A 16,345-nucleotide genomic window follows, 5' to 3' on the forward strand; every position below is an offset into this window, starting at 1 on the left:
CTGTGGTCCCGCCCGGTCGAGTCTTCCTTGCAGAGCCGCACAAAGGTCAGAGAGCTCGTTGCTTCTGAAAACTGTCAGCCGCACAATCCAGCCAGTTTCCCCCTTGTCTGTGCAATCCTCTTCATAAGTGCGGCTGTGCTGACACAACGATAACGCTCGTTCAACTACAGTTCGTCCATCAAATGTGTTTAACGACTGCAATGTACATTTGTTTATAAAGGACATCGTTTCTGATGCAAAACGTCACTTTTTATTAACACGAATAATCTCACCCTTGCATTGGGTCGTATGGCATGGCGCTTCGCTCGCTGTTGTTTAAACGCCGCACAGTCTCCTGTAAAGTGCAATACACATTTTCAGAGTTAAGCAGCAGGCATGTGGGCAGTCTGGTACGTTTCACAATGATTTCCCTGAATAATTTACATTGCTTGCGAGCAAAATTCCGAGGCCTTGTATAACTGTAGGAAGAAATCACCTAAACATAAATGGACTTTTGAATTAAGCGCCCTTTGCACACCTCAGCGGTTCTGGACAGCTGTAGCTCGACGCACCGGACACCGACATGGCTTCTTCTATCGACTAAGAACCGCACAGAAACGGTGCCATTCAGGCACAAAGTAGCCATCAATACCCTTAATACACGGTACATGGACATTCAAATGCCAACACATTTTAACGGATATACGGTAAACATACAAGAGACTTACCGGCAGCATTCGTGATTGAGCTGAAGTCTGATTGTATACATCGGTCCCTGAGAAAAGGGTGCCGCCGGGAGACGCGGAATCTTTATTTGGTTCCGGGGGAATAATTGGGCAGGTTTAGTCTTGAAGTATAGTCCGTGAGCCAAAGGGGTTGGTCGTTACCGAAAGAGTCTGAAAGCCTGGAATCTCAGCTTTTCAATGATGTATGATGGCCATCTGACAAGAGTAGCTGTTTTGAGTTATCACACATAATGTAAACTAAGGTTGAGAAAACACTGACATAGCTGAAAATCTATATTGGACATATTGTAATATTTGTTAAGTTTGGTATCATTTTAAAGGGGAGACACTGAGCTTTAATTTAAATCCTATTGTGAACATTGTGGATAAGTACAGCCAACCCTGGAGCTCTTCAAACTTTTAATCACACACATTGTCCTGCCATTTCCACCTAAGTCATCTTATGTCTTTTAATCCTGTGGCACCAGGGAGCACCCGAGAAACAAAATCCAAACACTGAAATACTGGCATGACCCTAAGGATTCAGAAAATGTATCATTTACCCATATTATCTGATTTGGAGGGGGTGATTTTCAGTGTTCAGCCTTATATGCATTTGAATAGCTCACAACCTTGCCTTTAGCAGGGGAGGGCGGGGGGGGGGGGGGGGGGGGGTTTGAATCCAGGTCAATTCAATTTACATCTCAAAACCTCGGCCTGGGCAAGGGGAAGGGGGGGGCCTTTCACACCGATGTGGTGTCACCGGTCAAATTGTCTGATTGGAATTTCTTAAAAATCCCGTCTCGCAAACACAATCTGGATTTGACAACAATCTTAATATTTAGGCCTATAAAGCAAACGTGCACTGCCCTTATTATGTTTTAAAGGAACAGGCTAATCTGCCGTTAGAAAGTTATATAACAAGACGCATATGCTGCATTTTAAATGAAGCGCAAACCCTCGGTTTAAAACGAGGAGCGAACTGAGTGACAAGGATCCAACATGGCCAAGCAGACTAGCCTTAAAAGGTTTAAGGCCAAACACAACTGATGACTGTAAACCGTTTGACGAGGATGAACCTGTAATACCTGCAGTGTTGCGTCTGAACGCGTTTCATTGTATTATACTGTCTATGCCCGTGCGTGGGCGCGATTTGGAAAAATTATAGCTCGCACTCGCAGCATATTGAAAATTGGAGCTGTGAACTTAGTTAAAAATTTTGAATTATGGACAATAAACTGAACTAGTTCATGTAGAAAGTGAACTTTCCAAACACTGAAGAGCCTACCTGAAGCCCTAGATGTTCGAACAGCTTCACCAGAGAAAAAAGCCGAAATGTCGGGCGTTTATGTCGTGGAGTGACAAGTTCTCTTGGCTAAGGTGCGAGGTAATTGATAGTCACAGTAAAATGTTCTGTTAGCACTGCGAAAAGGCGACGCAAAGGATTCACAAGAGGGTCGTATAATTTAAGAATCTCTGCTCTCATTGAACAGAGCAATGACCATGTTGCGACGCTCATTTTAACGCCACAGCAGGTTGCGATTAAAGGCCACCTATTGACGCTCATCAGACATTAATGTTTTTGTTTCCCATTGTAAACTAGGGAAAATAAACATGTTGCTTTCTAAACTACCTGATTATGTTGTAATCTAAGCTACGCAGGCCGTCAGTTTTCTTCAATAGGTTAATTTAGAAGCAGAAATAGATATTTGGCCGGCTTATCATTAAAATGTCGGGCAAATGAAAAACATTTTTCTCTAGCGGAACCTCTGGTTCAGAGAGGACCATCAGAGGACGTCAAGGGGACGTTTTGGAAGGACCGAATGCGAACGTACCGCAGAGGACCACAGGTAAAGGTTACGGGGACGTTTTTAAAGGACGTCCTGGGGACGTACTGAGAGACCAAATAAGATCGTTCCCTAAAAGTCTGTTTTAAGGCTCATGCGAACGTCCCGCAGTTGACCAGAGGTAAAGGTAATGGGGACGTTTTTGAAGGACGTCCTGGGGACGTATGCTGAGAGACCAAATAAGAACATTCCCTAAAAGTCCGTTTTAAGGATCATGCGAATGTCCCGCAGAGGACCTGCAGGTAAAGGTTATCGGGACGTTTTTAAAGGACGTCCTGGGGACTTGTGCTAACAGACCAAATTATAAGGTTCCCTAATAGTCCGTTTTAAGGCTCATGCGAACGTCACGCAGAGGACCTGCAGGTAAAGGTTACGGGGACGTTTTTAAAGGACGTCCTGGGGACGCGTGCTGAGTGACCAAATTATAACGTTCCCTAATAGTCCGTTTTAAGGCTCATGCGAACGCCACGCAGAGGACCTACAGGTAAAGGTAATGGGGACGTTTTTAAAGGACGTCCTGGGGACGCGTGCTGACAGACCAAATTATAAGGTTCCCTAAAAGTCCGTTTTAAGGCTCATGCTAACGTCACGCAGAGGACCTGCAGGTAAAGGTTACGGGGACGTTTTTAAAGGACGTCCTGGGGATGCGTGCTGGCAGACCAAATTATAAGGTTCCCTAAAAGTCCGTTTTAAGGCTCATGCGAACGTCACGTATGAGGACCACAGGTTAAGGTAACGGGGACGTTTTTGAAGGATGTCCTGGGGACGTGTGCTGAGAGACCAAATTATAATGTTCCCTAAAAGTCCGATTTAAGACTCATGCGAACGTCACAGAAGGACCAAACGTACACTTGCTACAAACGTCAAAAACGTTCTGGTAACGTCCTCTAGCGAACGTTGTGGCGGGGACCAATTGGGGACGATTGGGGACCTTGCGAATGTCCTGTTAACGTCCTGGGGACGTTCCCTGTTTGCGGGGCTTATTATTTATGGATGTTATTTTATGGATGTTCTTGTGTTGGAACACTGACCCACCGATGAACAAGTTGTTGTCTGCACAGGCTTCTGCAAATCTCTTTCCATTCTCATTCATTGTGCCTAGTCCTTCTTTCCCATTATTAGCTCGTAGCCATTGTTGTTTCCACCTATCTTTGCATTCATGTCTCCCATCAAGATCATGATGTCCTTTTCTTTCCTGGCCTGTAGAATGTGATATAGTTGGTTGTAAAATTGGTCTTTGGTTTCATCATCAGTGTCGTCGGTGGGGGCGTAGCATTGTACCACTTGGAGGTTTATTTTCTTGTGTGTGGTTTGGAATTTGGCTGTAATTATCCTTGAATTGATGGGTTCCCAACTGATCAGGGCCCTCTGTGCTTCTTTGGACAACATGAACGCTACTCTCTGAGTGTGTGGTGCAGAGTCATCTGCTCCTGAGTAGAGGATGGTCTCTCCACTCGCCAGTTTGACCTGCCCTGACTGGAGCCACCTGGTTTCTCCCAGACCAAGGAGAGATATTTTATATCTCATTATCTCTTCCTCTATCAGTGCTGCCTTTCCCTCAGCGTACATGGTCATCACGTTCCATGTTCCACGTCGCTATGTTGGTGGGTCGCCTTGAGGTCAGAAGCAGTTTCGGACGTACTGTCTCCTTTCAGTTTTCCAGGCACGTCGTCATCATCTCTTTAGCTTGATGTGCTGTATAGGCTTCTTTCCCAAGGCGTAAGGATTTCTTGGGTTTCGTCAATGTTTCGGTAGCAACCCCCATCTAAGGGGGAATGTTTTGGAGTTGACTTGTTAGTCCTCTTCTCTCACATATTGTTTTCCAGATTTCCACATATAGATTACAGTCTCATACCACGTGAAGCCAGACAGGCTTTGGGTCATGTACAAGCTGTCCTGGCACGTCAAGCCCAACCAACCCATCCTTGTGTTGCTTTTCTGTTAATAAATACTGTCTTTATTTCATATTTGGTCCTGGTTTTGTGTGACTACACCCTCACTTGCTCCACCTGTTGCTTTATGTTACGTCCTTCAACTCTGACCCACCAGGGGGCCTAACAGAAGACGTTCATAATCGGAAGGTGGCTAGTTGGATTCTGACTTCTGTCTTCGGTCGCTTTATGCGCATGCTCCATGTCTTCTTCTCCGTTACAGCGCCACCAACACGCCTGGCAGATGTACTACAGGGTTTTCAGCTGCTTAAGCGGCTCCATGTGTACACATACATTCTTGACCCAATGCCTTGTTTACGACATTTAAAAAAAGTACCGTTTCCGAAAAAGACCGGATTGGTTGAAACTGATTGGTTGGTTTCGTGTAAACAGGGCCCAAGAGGTATTTTCGTAAGGCAGGTCTGGACGGACCAGTCTTAGCTTTACCTTAACACAGTTTTCAGATAAAACGATAATTTTAGAGGAGCTTCTCAGGTTGTCTGTGACCTGGGAAGATCTGCTTCCTTATTTGTCACTTGTTTAGAGCTATTTGACAGCCTAGGAACCATGTAACCATTCAGTGAGTTTGACTTCTCGTCAAGGAGCTCAGTAACTATACAGCTATAAGACCAACACACTGCTCCAACGGCTCCACTGCTAATGCCTCTACTGGATAAAACACTGGGTCACCAGAAACTAATTTGCAAGGCAATGAATACAAAATACAATACACTTCAATCAACAGGATCAAACAATATGGCCTGTTGAAATCATTTATTTTTATACTTATACTTATTTGTAGTACAGAATAAGATTAACTATCAGTGTAGCTTGTGACTACCTTTGACAAATCTTTACTGGTTGAGCGGTGTTGTGGAGCCAGAGTGTGCGTGTGTCAGAGTATTGGGTGTTAAGTTCATGTTGGGCCTGCAGGCACCAGCACGAGCTCTGTGCTTCACCAATGAATGCTTCCACCTCACTGGGATGGCTCCTGGAAAATGTCAATGAACTTTTCACAGACTGAAGTTCACTTTCTGTTATCTCCGCTGGTCCTGTCTAACTATAATTTTTGTTGCAGCTAAGCTAAACAAATTTAACAAATAAACATATAAACCTCAATTTGGACTGTAAGAACAAACTGCATACTAACACGGATGTTTACATTTTATATTCTAAAGAAAATGTATTCTTTACTATCTGGAAGTCCGTACCTTACTTTTTCTTCTTTTATACCTATTATTCTTTTTCTAACTAGCTGGATAAGTATTGGTTTGGTGCCAGTGGTAGTTGAGGCATGTATTAAGACCATCAGTCCTCTGTATTATTGAGGGTACCCCTTCTGTATGCCACCCACTACATCATTCAAGGCATAGATCAACAACAAGTTGTGAAAGTCCGCAGAGTGAGTAAAATGGCAGTGTCCTTTCAAAGTTCTGCTTTTGAAAAAAGAACAATTCATCCAAATAAAGTGTTGCAATCAAAATTATTCAACCCCCATTGCCCTTTTAAGTTAATTGGCAAAATATGCAATTTCTCAGCTGCTTGCAATAAATAAATTCCACAAGAATTGTTTAAGTAATTTAATGTAATGAAATTAATACTAAAAGGGTTTTATCCAAATTCAACATAAAATGCTACTTTTAATGACTTTACTGCAGTGTCAAAATTATTCAACCCCTTCATGACAAGCATCTTCAGTACTTAGTAGAGTACCCTTTTGCTGTTATGATCTGCTGCAAACGTGATGCATAGCCAGACACCAGCTTCTGACAGTGTTCCTGATGAGTCTTAGCCCATTCCTAATGAGCAATGGCCTCCAGTTCAGTAATATTCTTTTGTGTGCGTTTTGCAACTGCCTTCTTCAAATCCCACCAGAGATTTTCGATGGGGTTCAAGTCAGGCGACTGTGACGGCCACTCTAGAATCTTCCATTTCTTCTCCTGAAACCAAGACTTGTTGGACTTTAACGGTATGCTTGGGATCATTGTCTAGGGTTAGGGTAGGCTCTTAAAGGTTTTTGTTAGTAAATGTTTAGTTGTAGTCTTAGTTTAATTTAAGTTTAATTGTGAAGTTGTTGCCACGCAACATCTTGGGGGTCTCCTGACCATAAATTTTTGTAAGTAATAGTTTAGTTATAGTTTTATTTTAGTTTTTGTGTAATTGTTTACTTGGGTTGCAATGGCGATGGATACACAGCTCTCCAGGCTAAACGTTTATTAATAGTTTTTTTTTTAACACTAATGTGCCCTCCACTGGCAAAACAGTAAAGCCGTGCTGAGCTCCTGGTCATAAATCGTGATGTACATCGACTGTCAAGCGAGATATCCATCCCTCCCGAGATCCGCAGAGTAGCCAGCAAAAGCTCTGCCCCAACGGGCCGGCAGAGGAGACTCTGTCAGCGGAAGCAGAAGCAAGGCAAGCGGGCCGGTGTACGAGCTCGGCTAAAGGCTAACCCATCCAAACCACCGCTTCCTTCAATCTTCTTAGCCAATGTTCGCTCAATACAGAATAAACTGGACGAGATTAGACTTCGACTCACAGCACAGAGGACTTTGACAAGCTGCTGCTGCATGATCTTCACAGAGACGTGGCTAGACAGCACCACACCAGACGCAGCTATCCAGCTAGCAGGCCGCACCGTCTACCGGGCCGACAGAACGGCTGACTCGGGTAAGAAGATCGGTGGCGGTCTGTGTGTCTTCTTAAATAACTGCTGGTGCACAAACACAAGCATCGTCGAAAAGCTCTGCTGCCCCGAACTGGAACTTATGCTTCTGAAGTGCAGGCCCTTCTACTTACCGAGGGATTTTAGCATTGCTAAACTAGCATTAGCACAGCTACATGGCTACATCAGTAAAAGACTGGCCAAACACCCAGACAGTGCCTTCATTGTAGCCGGGGATTTTAACCGTGCCAATCTCAGATCTGTGCTCCCCACATTCCATCCAAACGTGACCTGTGCAACCAGAGGCAGTGTGACACTAGACCAGGTTTACACTAATGTTGTTAAGGTTTACCAAGTACAGTCTGACTCCCACCTAGGCCTGTCTGACCACCTCTCGCTGTTCCTGTACCCCTCATACCAACAAAGACCTGCCACTAAGTCCATAACATTGTGGAATGAGGATGCCATCCCTCAGCTACAGGACTGCTTTGACAGCACGGACTGGACAATATTTAATAGCCTGGAGGCTTCTGACGACCCAAAAATTGCACTGGAGAATACACATTACATACACACATACACAGTTATAGACTCAGTCCATTACTAGCCATGTGTCTTACTGGAATTATGGTTCATGGTGTTCTACCAAACTCTATTATGTCAGTGCTGTTAGTGCCTGTTCTTAAGGATAAGTCTGGTAAACTGAACAGCAAAGACAACTATCGACCCATTGCATTAGCCAGTATCTTGTCTAAAGTATTTGAGAGAATTCTATTAATGAAATTGGAAATGTATGTTCTGACTGCTGACAATCAGTTTGGTTTTAAAAGAAAACATGGTACTGATCTCTGTATCTATGCTCTGAAGGAGATTGTCTCTAGGTACAAAAGTCTAAATTCATCTGTATTTTTATGCTTTATTGATGCTTCCAAAGCTTTCGATAGAATTTGTCATGAAAAACTGTTTATGAAGCTGCTAGCTAGAGGTGTCCCTAAACCTCTTGTGAGGATTTTGGTGTTCTGGTATGCCAATCAAACTTTTCATGTTAAATGGGACAATGTTGTATCAGCTCCTTTCTATGTTGGCAACGGAGTTCGACAAGGAGGAATTTTATCTCCCTTTTTGTTTAATGTTTATATGGACGATTTATCAAGCCAGCTGAATAAGACAAATACAGGCTGTCTTATAGGGGAATCTATTGTCAATCATCTGATGTACGCAGATGATTTGGTCTTACTCAGCCCATACAGTGCTGGGCTGCAACAGATGCTTAGGGTGTGCTCTCAGTATGGCATAGACCATGATATTAAATATAATGCAAAGAAAAGCCACATAATGATAGTCAGAAGTAATCAGGATAGGAAATTAACCTTCCCTACCTTTTATCTATCTGGCAGTCCCCTTGGTGCCCGTGAGGAAATAAGATATCTGGGCCATGTCATTTCTGATGATTGGACTGATGACAACGATATATATCGACAGCGCTGCAAAATATATTCTCAGGCCAATATGTTATTAAGAAAGTTTTCTATGTGCTCAGATTCGGTTAAATGTTCCCTGTTTAGAACCTACATAACACCAATGTACACTGCTCATTTGTGGTCTAATTACAGGAAAAGGAGTATACAGAAACTGAAAGTAGCTTACAATGATGCTTTTAGATTGCTGCTTCATGTGCCTAGGTGGCATAGTGCTAGTCAGTTGTTTGTTTCTAAGCACGTACCAACTTGTGAGGCGCTCTTGAGAAAACTGATGTATGGTTTCATGTGTCGACTGGACAAGTCTGAGAACTGCATAGTAGAGGCTCTGGTCAACCCTCTAAAGAGCTGTTATCGCTTTACCTCAAACTTAAGACGACATTGGCACAAATGTCTTCATACTTTTTAATGCACTGTATTATGTGTGTTGTATCTTTTTGTTTTTCTTTATTTCTATTTTTATTTATTTATTATAATTGTATGTCTGTTACTTTATATGGAACTTGGTGTCTGCAATAAAGAATAATATACACATCTTCAGTAATGGACTACATCAACTTCTGTGTGAACAATGTCACAAGGAGGACGACTGTGAGAGTGTTCCCCAACCAAAAGCCATGGATGTGCAGAGAGGTGCGTACACTACTGAAGGCCAGAGACCCAGCTTACAGATCAGGTGAAACAGCAGCGTACAGCGTAGCTAGGGCTGCACTGAGGAGAGGCATAAAATCTGCAAAAGCCAAACACCAGCAACGTGTTGAGCAACTCTTCCACACTCACACCAATCCGAGACAAGTATGGGAGGGAATAAGAGCAATCTCGGACTACAAAGGGACTGCGTCACCCCCCCAGACCAGCTGTGCTACCCTGACTGAAGAGCTGAATCAGTTCTATGCACGGTTCGACAGGGACAACAATGGTCAGCTGCCTCTGCCCCTACCCTCTGACGATGCTGCACCCATTCTAACCCCCCACGAGGTCAGACTCTGCCTGAAAACCATCAACCCCAGAAAAGCGGCAGGACCAGATGGTGTGGCAGGCCGCGTACTAAAGAATTGCGGTGACCAGCTGACAGAGGTATTTACAGATATTTTTAACCGCTCTCTAGCCCTTTCACATGTCCCCCCATGTTTCAAAGCATCAACCATCATACCTGTGCCAAAAAGACTGCAGTCACCTGCCTGAACGACTATAGGCCAGTGGCTCTCACCCCCATACCTGCTAAATGCTTGGAAAGGCTGGTCATGAAACACATAAGAGGCATCACACCAGCTTCCTTTGATCAACACCAATTTGCCTACAAAGCGAACAGATCTACAGAGGATGCAGTAGCACTGCACTGGAGCACCTGGAGTTAAAGAACACTTACATCCGTATTCTCCTAATAGATTACAGTTCTGCATTCAATACGATCCAAACTCATCTCCAAACTTCAGGACTTAAACCTTAATGCTACACTGTGTAACTGGGTATTGGACTTCCTGACCAATCGCACACAGAGTGTACAACTGGGGAAGCATCACTCTTCAAATCTGACCATCAGCACTGGTGCCCCACAAGGTTAGGTGCTCAGCCCACTATTATACATCCTCTACACCCATGACTGTACTCCCTCCTGCCCATCCAACTACATCCTCAAATTTGCAGATGATACAACAGTGCTTGGCCTCATTTCCAATAACGATGAGGCTGCCTACAGGCAAGAAGTGGGAAACCTGGCAGTCTGGTGTTCTGAGCACAACCTCAGTCTCAACATAAAGAAAACGAAAGAGATGATCATTGACTTCCGGAAGTCTGCCCAGCACAATCACCATCTCCCACTCTACATCCACGGTGAAGAGGTTGAGCGAGTCACCTCTCTAAAGTTTCTGGGTCTGACACTGACGGAGGAGTTGTCCTGGGTCAAAAACACAGCTTCCGTTTTGAGGAAGGCCCAGCATATATTGCTTTTTTTAATCTATGATGTTTATTAATCTATTTATGAATTGTTATTTATTATTATTTAGCTGTGGAATAAGTCTGTTGCTGCCTCTACTGTCTCGTTGTCTTTGTGGCAATGACAATAAAGTACTTTAAACCTTGAGCCTTTGTACTTAAACTATTCTTGTGTTATTTTTTTATTGCAAACAGCTGAGAAATTGTATATTTTGCAAATAAACCTAAAAGGGCAATGGGGGTTGAATAATTTTAATTGCAACTGTATATTAAAAAGTATTATTAGGTTGGTTACTTTCTCTGTTGTCCGATAACTTGGTCGTAGGTTGTGTAGTGGTCTGGAAAAAATGAAGCGCCACGTCAGGGTTATCGGAGTAAAGTATGGGCAGTTCCCTGAAACGGCTCCGTATCATTGGTCCGACATCCCATTAGTCCGCCATCTCTTTAGTCCGAAAATGAACCATTGAGCATTAGTCCGAAAAAAGAAGCCCATTGGTCCGACATCCCATTAGTCCCATTGTGATGGGTTTTGTCCATTGTTGCGTCTCACGGGATGCGAACCTGGATTGCCCATGTACCTGCCACGCACGCACCCACTACCCTACATCTCTGCTGAGTAGCACAAGGAGAACTATTATTTGTTTTTCGTTTGACCATATTGGTCATGTTTACACATTGTCAACTTGCCATCATATTGTCTGGAATCAGCGAAGATTTACATTTCCCCCTAAAAAGTATTCTGCTACAAAGTCAAACAATCACTTTATTTCACAATCCAAAACATACAACGTAGGCTAAACAACACACGTCAAAACATATTTCACTAACTATCTAATTATTATTATTTGTATTACTAAGTTAGGCTTTTTAACTCACGAGTCCAATTCAATTGTATGAACATTTTTTTTTTTTAGTTAAACTGGTAGGCTCTAACATTTAACATTTAGGCTATAGGCCTAATTTTAGTCAAACATTATTATGAAATGCAACACCACTTCCCAATATTCCACTAAAGTGCGGACTCCTTGATTTTAATCAGCCTTGAGACGCCTTATTCTCATCTCCAGACGTCTCCACTTTCTCTTTTGTGGCGGACGAGCTTCTCCTCGTTCTGCAGCAGCTGACGCGACCTCCACCACACGCTGTTCATCCTTCAGGCGCCTCAGAAAGACCCACAGTGACGGATGCCACCTCTGGAGTGTCGCGTTCCACCTTTGATGAAAACCTAAAACAGTGAATAAAAATACATACAGATAGGCCTACATTAAGCAGGTGATTTTTAACCACGGTATAGACTACTGTGTCGTATTAATCCAGTATGACTTGTTCTATTATATAGGCTCTATTGCAGATAGGCTACCAAGTGACAAAACCTTTTAATAAAGTCAACTTCAATACAATAAATTCCTTACCCTCCACAAAGTTGTTGGTTCTGTTGTCTGATGTTCTGTCGAAGACGTTCCAAAGTGGTGGGGGGAACTGACAACCCTCGTTAATGTAGTTGCGCTCCATGTATTGGATGAACTCTGCCAGCCTGTGAAAGCGACGTGTGAGCCGAATGGTAGCTCTTTCGTTTTGAAGGATCCGGAAATTTTGACGTATCAATGCCAGTGGCAGGTAGCCGATTGCCATGACTTTCCGGATGAATTTTCGTAGCCCACCATGCCGTCGGTATGGACGTACAAGGCCCAGGTCCTGAACTCTCCGCCACAAGCTCTGGCAGAAGTGAAAGTAACAGCCAGACCTTTCAGACCCCGGCAGTTCTGTTTGAATGGATAGTAGCAGAGAACTTTTGAAGTCTGTTACTATGCGCTGTTGTCTCCATCGGTGCCCAGTAACGTCCCGCACCTTGCGCTTCACATGCGCCTGCCTGTACTGGGCCACCGTTTTGCCAGTCATCAAACACATTACAAATGGCACAACCCTGCCCAGGTAATTGCCATGGATGGTCGCGAACTGCTCATTGGGCCTTGGGCAACTTTTGATTGTGCCATCAATGTAAATATCTTGACACCTCCTGAGCTTAGAGTAATTTTCATCAGTGCAAAAAAACAAAAATCCCCATTCGTTGTCTTGAGACAGAAATCCCTATCCACACCATGTTTCGGCCCACTCATTCTCAATGATGACATCTTCCACATTATGAGGAATCGGAGGAAAGAGGGATGCTCGTTTTCTGTTCAGTTTAGAACAAACATTGATAAATTCGGGTATCTGGTCATGGTCAACCGTATCAGCGACAACCTCATCATATACCCTTCTGACCGGTTTTGAAGGGTCAGCCACAACCTTCTCTACCATCTTTTGTTTGATGGCACTGGACGTAATGACCAGTGTTGCCAATTTAGCGACTTTGTCGCTAGATTTAGCAACTTTTGGACACCTCTGGCAACAAAAAAAATAATCTAGCGAGTTAGCGACTTTCAGGCTCAATCTGGCTGAATCTAGCGACAATTTCACTTGTCTTGTGAGTGACAAATCAGTTGCCCCGCGACACCATACAATCCGCTTTCAGTGGCGGGTGGCGAGAGACAGAAGTATTGATTGACATGAGCCAGAGCTAGAAGAACTACGGCTCTGTTAACGCTTCGCTTCACCAATCACCATAGACGTGTTGGACGCCATGACGCGGCACGCAACATTTGCACCCCAGTGGCTTCCGGGTTTTTAAAAACTGTCATGATTCGATTTAGCTTGTAGCTACATTGCCTGTCATTCTACATAAATAAAGCCTACATAAATCTTAGTAAGAGAAGTTCTTAAATGTTCATAAATTACGGACGGCTTGTCCATCGACAGGACAGGCCTACACTTTGACATTTTGCTGCCACGTCCATGGGCCTACCGCGAAAGAGATGGAAATGTAAAGGTCACGCGTTTTTGTTCTACTGCAATGGTCACGAGACCTAGGTAATTAAAAACATAATAATAAAAAAAAAAAACGTCCCTCCGCCCCAATGCTCAAAAACGGCAATAATAACATAATAATAATAATAATAATAATAGCAATAATAATAATCTATCTATAAATCCAGAAATCTCTGTGTGTCCGTCTAGGGCGTATCTCCCTGACGGTAGTTACTTTAGTTATGAGATTTCGCATGTAGCTTACGCATGTCATGAACCTGTGCATCCTTGGTTTTGAAGATTTCTGAATTCATAGTTTGAGAGATATTTGTATTTTACCGTTTCCCTTAGGCACTATGGGTTATCGTTTCCCGTAGCAAGTCCCACTGACCGATTGTGCACCGAAATTACGTCACAATCGAACATATACGCGTTACGGTATTAAACTATCCTGCCTTCACTCAAAGTTCAGATGAGCGTTGGATACGATAAGGAGGTCCGCATTCAAATTCTTCTTGGTGAACAGATACAGACTTTTGCTCAGGTAATCTTAAGACAGTGATTGATTTTATCTATTCGTTTATTTTTAAGCTTCTTTTCTGCACTTATTCAACTTACAACTTGGCAAACTCATTTCATAAGCATGGTTGAAATGTAACTGTGATTACAGCACTTATTCATGGCATATGCAAAACACATGAATTTTACTCTATACAATTCTCTCTCTGAATTCATAGTTCGCGAGATATTTCTATTTTATCATTTGCGTTAGGCACTATGGGTTATCGTTTGAGTATGCACCGCTACAAATGGTAGCTTATTGATAAGCCTCGGAGGCTTTCAGATTGTGATGTCATTTTGAAGATTTTTGAATTCATAGTTCGCAAGGTATTTGTATTTTAAAACGATGCATTGTGATGTCATATTGTAACCATGTATTTGAAAATTGTCAACTCTGTCTATTAAGATCTTTAATGTATGGTTGTCAAGGTTGTACTGAGAAGGAGAAAACAAACTAAAATAGTTAATAAACTTTGAAGTGAATTAAAACTCCAGGCCTGCTCCGGGGAAGGATTGGTGGAGGGGGTTTTCACAAACGTAAGTACTGGCAACTATCTATTTTATTTATAGATAGATAATACTTTTGAAGTAGGCAACGCAGACAAAAAAAAACCCTACACGCACATTCACACACGCACGCGTAAAGAATGGGTTCTAATTGAAGTTATTGCTCCTTCTGTCAGTTGCATCAAATTGTTTTAGTACATCTTTGCTGTCGATTTCCAAGTCTTTGTCAATATTCATGACAGTCCGGTCAGTCTTTTGTCATCGTACTTCGTACATATGTCTCAAGACGCCATTGTGGGCTATTGAATGACCGCTCAGTAGACGCTGTTGAAACGGGCATTGTCAACAAGAACTTCATTTGTCTAGATCTTCATCATCACAATTAAGTTTAGTGTAGACAGATGGCGGGGAAACCTACCTAATGGCATTACTTCATTTAGGCTACAGCTGCAGATTTTTCAAGTCTGCTTTTAGCTATTGATTGCAGGATTACACTAATCCATTTTGAAGGTTTTTGTGTCTAGGCCTATGTTTTTAATTAGCCTATCATTCAAGATGTGGCCATTGTAGATTAGGCCTGAGCTTTCCACTCACTTTCTCTCTGTCAATCTCACATACCACTATTCTTTTCACCCATGCCCCAAACACGTAACCACCCATCTAGACTCTGTTTTAGTCAGACTTCAACACTTGGAATTAGTTTGTGACTGACAATCCTTGAAAATACACTTAAGAACTCATCCAACCAGATTGTTAGCCTACCAAGTTAAATGATAACCTTGACCAGTGTGAATTGAACCATCAATAACAGCGACCACATATAGCAATGAATGTTTTATTTTGTTCAAAATTATGTTAATATGACATGCCAACACTAACATAAATCATCTTTTTTTATTTTGTTCTCCAAATGATATTAGCCAACTATTGCACACAACCTGTGGATGAAACATGCCTAAAAATCATCGAGCAACACAAAAGAGGATACGTGAAGCAAAGCGCCGTTCACGTCAAGCTGAGTCAGCTGAAGTCCAACATGCCTGCAAAGTCAGCAACACCGCACTCCGAGCAAGGCACCGATCAGCTGAAACACAGGAACAGAGAAGTAATCGCCTAATTGAAAATGCGAAGCGCCAGAGTGAACGAGACCCCTCAACACCAAGTGGAATGACAAGAAAGAGATGCCCTATTTCATCGGGAAATGCATCGTGCACGTGTAGAACAGGCACGCAAAGACAATTGCAACCTTGCTCTGTGTGATGATTTAGACTTTTTTCAAGAAAATGTATATGGCCGTTTCACACACACACTCAGCAACACCTCACTGTTTGAGTGTCCAACATGCATACACTGCAATGCCTATGTATGGAAAGAAGAGAGGAAGGGATTCTGTTGCAATTCTGGAAAAATAGACCTCACGTACAACCCCACTAATCCCAAACCTGGCTCAATCCCACCACAGCCTCCAAATGCTATTAAGGACCTTTTCATGAATCAAAACTTTGTGAAAGAAGCTAAACAATACAACAATGCATTGGCAATGGCAAGCATTGGCATAAAAGAAATTGCTATACCTGGCTTCAACCCAGGTATAAAGATACAAGGTAAAGTTTATCACTACATTGCAGGCCCCCTTCCCGAACAGGGTCAAAAGCCATACTTTGCTCAGATTTACTTCCATGATCCTTCCCATGAAGTGGAATTTCGACGCGATCATGACTCAAACAGAGGTCTGAATGAAGAATATTTGCTCAGAGCACAAGAGGCAATTCACGAGTCCAACCCATATGTGCAACAGTTTAAGTCAGCAATTGAGTACATGACCCATAATGACACTGAAGATGATCTGAGAATTGTCCTAACAGCTCAC

Source organism: Sprattus sprattus (genome assembly GCF_963457725.1).
Source record: "Sprattus sprattus genome assembly, chromosome: 11".
Classification (NCBI taxonomy): Eukaryota; Metazoa; Chordata; class Actinopteri; order Clupeiformes; family Clupeidae; genus Sprattus; species Sprattus sprattus.